We start from the raw sequence: 6,031 nt of genomic DNA, 5'->3' as shown, positions 1-6,031 counted from the left end.
GAAAACGTTTAAGAGAGTTTAAGTGTAGTCTTTCGAATATATTTTGACATACAATATATTTAAGAAATTGTATGATCCAAATCTATTATTAAAATATGTATATTAAAACTATAAAGAGCTCCATGATTTTGTTCTCACTGATCGTGCCAACAGCATATTGGGATTTTCTTTCATAAGTAAAACCACGACTTTCGAGCTTGTGTTTAGTATTCACGACGTTAGAACTCCATGAAATTAATGAAAATTGTTTAAAATTAGTGTCTAGCCGCCAAAAAGTAAGAAAACAAAAGCAAAATCGTAAATTTTTCACAATTTTTTAACATTCGATACACCAATGAAAGCAAAATTCTATTCGACACAAAATTCGATACTCAACGAAAATTTCGACACGCTTGCATAGCCAGCGAAGATCGAAAATCGAATGAAACTCATAATAAGGGAGTAGATTTTACTTGATTCATTTAATCCCATTTCGTATATAGTGTCGGGAAAATAAATAGAATCGCGACATCTTGACAACTTTTGACTGTTTTTATTTTGTTTGTTTAACGTTTCTTAGTTTTGTATAAAAATATATTGTAGTTCATTCCTAAACATGTAATAATAAAACAACCGCACTTATTCGATGTCAATTTACGACTGACTGTATTTCATGTCCAACACTAATAAAAGCGCAAACAGTCAACGACGTAGCGTAGATGTAGGTTGACGCAGACAAGATCTACCTTATAGGATTCGCGTTTTAACGAAAACTCACGACGCACGGCGGTGACGTTGCCATTGCTTCTCTCTCCCTCTATCAACAGTAAATTTGATACGCTGCTACGTACATCAACGTACGTTTACGCTACGTTGCTGACTGTTTGCGCTTTAAATACTATGTGATAACAAGTAGGGACACGATATCGAACCGAAAGTATCGATATAATACTCATTTAAAGTATCGCAGTAAAAATGTCTGGTACCAATCAAATATCGATACAAAACTCAAAAAATTAAATCTGAATATTGGTCTCATTTTCTAATAAAAAATTAACACTTTGCACATTAATACGTACATCACTGAAGACGCGCCACATTGCAACCTAAGATAGTAGACATTTCTGGGCTTTAAAGCGCAAAATATATCCATGTTGCTTAACATATAAATTCCAAAGTAAGTAAAAAGATTATAGTACGACAGAGATTTGCAAATAATGAAACCTTAGCTAAGGCTAAAACTCATGTCTTATTTGCATAACAAATTTGTTTAAAAACAATATTAACAAGAAAACTTTCACTGGTCAAAGCGACATCGCAAAAAAATTTAGAAAAAAGGTTTTTCTTAACGGCGATCGCCCCTCTGCAGGCAATGTCAAACCTCCGAGGGTATTTCTGCCATGAAAAACAGCTTTTCATGAAAATACAATAACCGTTCGGAGTCGGCGTAAAACTGTAGGTCTCTCCACTTTGTGTGAAAACATCAAGGCGCACGCCACAAATCGGATGAGAAGCTCGGCCAAACACTAACATATGTGTAAGTGCCAATCTATTATTATTATTATTACTACAAAAAGATTTATACAAATAGTTTTGCCCAATTCCAGAGTTTTTAAGTTTTGACGTTTTCATTTTATTTTCTAACAATTTGTCATAGAAATGTCATGCCACGCTAGATTGGAAATGCCCAATACAATATACCATTATTCACATTAACTTTGTAATGTACATTTACGATTCGATACGATACAAGAGTTCTGGTACCCAATTCCAAAATATATCGTTTGAAAGCTATCGAGTAGAAATTATCGGTATCGAATGGCAAAAATGTCGATGCAGTATCGTATTGTTTAAAAATTCGTGTCCCTAATAACAAGAATGATAGTATACAAGATTTCGCATTCCCGGTGGCGATGAGATTTCTCAAGTAAAAGTAAACAAAGCCGAATGGGAGGAGAAAAGAAACTTTCAAACAGTGAATTTTCTCAATTTCTCAATATAAAATTTTCGTCGCGAAACGTGGTTTTATTGTGTAAAAATGGAAAATATATGATTTATAAAAAGAACTAAAAAATAAATTGTAAAAGATCGGAGATTTTTGAGAAAGTATTAGCACGTTACAGTGCGTCTAAAGTTTTTAAGGCGTTGTTTACTTTTACTTGAGAATTGTCAAAATCGGCAAAACCCAAGTTAAAAGTTTTGGGAAATGTTTAGTAGCGCCCACATCGTTTTTAGGGTGGGGGCGGAGACCCCCAAACTAGAAAGGGGACAGTCCCCGATTTCTAAAAAGGCGTATTCCCCCCTTGGGCTCCTTCCACAGTCCCCTAGGGAACCATTTGAAAAAGGGGAAAAAATAGAATTTTCTTAGGCAAACTGAGCAGTTTGAAGTGGAATATGACCCAACTAACAGAAAACATGGGATTATTTAATAAAAGAAATTATGCCAAATTAGATATCGGACGATTTTGAATAAAGAATAAGAAAGTTAATTAAAAATAGAAAAAACAAGTTTTTATAAAAAAAATGTTCTTTTTAACAAATGTATTTTTGCGTAGAATTCCTTTCTGCGTAGGCGGCCTTCGGCCGCACTTAGGGATTATAACCCTCAGGCAGTAGAATTCTCCTTTCTGTGCTGCCAAAGAAGGGGGGCTGATAGGCGGCCTTCGGCCGCACTTAGGGATTATAACCCTCAGCAGTAGAATTCTCCTTTCTGTGCTGCCAAAGAAGGGGGGCTGAACACCTTTTGCAGATAACATCTTTCTGCGTAGGCGGCCTTCGGACGCACTTAGGGATTATAACCCTCAGGCAGTAGAATTCTCCTTTCTGTGTTGCCAAAGAAGGGGGCTGAACACCTTTTGCAGAGAACACCTTTCTGCGTAGGCGGCCTTCGGCCGCACTTAGGGATTATAACCCTCAGGCAGTAGAATTCTCCTTTCTGTTTTGCGAAGAAAAGGAGCTGAACACCTTTTGCAGAGAACACCTTTGTATATGTTAAATGCTTACTGGGTTATATCCTATCTTCTTTTGTCTCTCATTCTTTTACATATTTTGGAGTTTGACAGCTGAACTCCGCCATTTAATTTGCATATGGGCATTCCCATGGTGGCGCACGTAACAGTCGTACGATTTCAATGTGATACAAAAAACGAATACCATTTGTTTTCTTTAACTTTTTTGGGCCATTGTATAGCACATAATTAGCTCTATATTTAACCGAAAAATGAAATCAATCGAACTGCTTGGTCCTGAAATATAAGCATTTAAAGAGAGTGTCGATACGTGACAAAAAATGGAAGTTGATTTTTTCTTTTCTTACAAAATCGCAAAACTCTGCGAATTGTGGATGGCTATTTTCATGAAACTTATTTTAATATGATTTGGAGCAATTCTAGTTGTTTTTAGAGTTTTTTGTATTAATGCAAATTGTTTCAATTCTCTTTTACAACCCCAAGTGTGAAACGTGACGTGACGTGGCGTCACGTGACATAAATTTCCATCGCTATATTTTTGTTAATATTGCTTTTAAATGAATTTTCAACGCAAATAAAACATGTATTTTATGTAGAATATACTTTATATTTTGACTTAAGCGCCAATTCAGGGCTAATTTATTACAAATCTATGATTTATTATGTTTCAACCACATACGCCAAATTCGAACCAAATCGGACTATAAATACGGTTTTTCGAAATATCTCAACCTTGGCACCACCTAGGAAGACCATTTTATGCGCACATGATTCTACTTACATAGCAAGTATATATTTTAAAAAGCAGACAAATCGGCCCGTAAATAGGTTAGATATAAAACTTTTATTTTTTTTGTCGTGGTGGACCTTCCGCTGGAAACACCCATATGCAACCAAAGTCAGACGCGTGATTTTGAAGGTGTTTTTATTTAATGAATTCTGATTAATTGATTAATATTAAAGTCGTAAAGCAAGTTATAACTAATCGAGTGAAGTGTAAAGTGAAGGGGAATACAAAAATGTATTGGTGAAGTGGTTGCTTTAAGGAGAATAGGAGTGATATATGTACGCTAATTTCCGAATTTTACAAAAAAGGACATAATTCAAACCCAATTTGTAAATAAATTAGTGACCAAAATTTACAAAAGTGAGTGTAAAATAATGCGTAGACCCTTGACTATAAGTATGTGGAATTTTTCTTTGGATCGGGCCACCCCTTTGGACGGAATAGCCCGATATAGTTGTGAGCGCTACTAAACCCCACCCAAAGTTTTTCGTAGAGATTCTAATTAAAAGATTTGCAGTTTAGGCGAAACTTTTTTTTAATTTTAGTAAAAAGTTCGATCCAAAACTGGAGATCTACCACAAAAAATTTTCATTAAGTCCGATCACTGGATTTGAGCTATAGAATGACCTAGAAAATTGAGATAGAGAATAAAGAATAATAAATTGAATAAACTGACGAGCTTAACTAACGGCTGATATCCAAATTAACCCTTTGATGGTTGGGCATAATATAACAATTATATACTTGAAGCTTACTGTAGGTGCACAATGAGTGAGATAGTATCTTATTACTACAATTCGGTCATTCTGACCTTGAGATCACTCGATCTCTTGTACTTTTTAAGTTATGCATTTGCCTAACCAAGACCGTATATTTGCAACAGCCCATACCCCTTTGTATGGTATTCTAGATTGTTGAAACCCTTCAACATCCTCCAATACATATCGGTCATTGCGTAAAACTTTACAAATTGTATATGGGCCTTTAAATTTAGGAATCAACTTTCTACAAACTCCTGCTGTTGAGCCGAAATTTTTAACTAAAACGTAATCACCTTTTTTGTACTGGTTCGCAACCCTCCGATTACCATTAACGTTAGTATTATTATAAGACTGTAAATGTTTTTCGTTTTCCAAGGCTTGCATACTAATTTCTTTATGATTTTCTTGAGCGTTTTGTTTTCCTTCAATCAACTCTTCACTGACAAAATCTACAGATTGCCCTCGTTGTTTAACGCCAAAAAGCATAACACTCGGATATTGTTTTATTGTCCTATGAATATTATTGTTAAGTGCAAATTCAACTGTTTCTATTACATTGTTCCAATATATTTTTCGTTCGGGTTCGCATAATTTAGCTTCGTTCGCTTGGGGAGACCCTGTCGCTACTTTTACATGCTGAATCAGGGATGATAAATGCGTTTTGTACCAAATGGCAAAGAAAAATGTACCAAATCAGCCGAAAAAGTACCAACATATATGTTTTTAAATTAGGTAAAATTCGTTCGTTTAAAATCTCCAGTAAAACATGCCCAGCAACAAAATTCAGGTGAACGGGGGATATCTGTTCTCTCACAAGAGAAAAATATCCAGTATAGTATGCGAACAGAAAGTTTGCAGAAACCTTCAAGCTCTCTGAACATCTGATGAAATTTTAGTTTTCATTCAAAAATGTAAAAAGAAAAAATTCTCCATCAACCTATAGTTCAGGCCTCCGGATCACTGTAGCGTTTTCCAAGTAGAGATAGCCGCTATACAGGAGGCTTCGGATTGCTTGCTCTCCAGTGTATTACCTCTACAATGCAGGGAACACTTGAGGAATTGCTCAAGGTCTGGGTACTCCCCTGACCTCAAGCGGTCTACTTCTGGACAGATGGGCGTTTAGCGTGCCCATGGGCAAATACCTTGGAATGCAGGGCGGCTAAGTCCTTCTGGTCACATGTAGACCGAGGGCGGTCCAGGAAGCTCGTGGGCAAGTAACAGTTCTCACTTCTGGTGGTCATTGCGTGATAGGTACGCATGCAGTAAGGCTGAATATCATCGATGACCATGAATAACTATAGTTTAAAAAGGCCATCAAACCCCTTAGAATTCAGTTCTGAGCACATGAACCTCATTTTGTGAAGTTGTACTCTAAGTATCAATATCGAGGCAAGCAACAAAAGCATTCAAGTAGGTTTATTAAGTGCAAGTAACACAAAACTTTACAAAAAAGGATTGGATTCAATGCAATCGAAGTTTCAGACAAATATTTTGCAAAATATTTAGTCTTTTCACCGTTTTATATTATGACAGCA

The sequence above is a fragment of the Rhagoletis zephyria genome, unplaced genomic scaffold, assembly GCF_001687245.7.
Source record: "Rhagoletis zephyria isolate East Lansing unplaced genomic scaffold, Rhagoletis_zephyria_1.1 Rzeph_scaffold_00003, whole genome shotgun sequence".
Taxonomy (NCBI): domain Eukaryota; kingdom Metazoa; phylum Arthropoda; class Insecta; order Diptera; family Tephritidae; genus Rhagoletis; species Rhagoletis zephyria.
The sequence above is the reverse complement of the archived record's forward strand: the minus strand, read 5'-3'. Positions refer to the sequence as shown.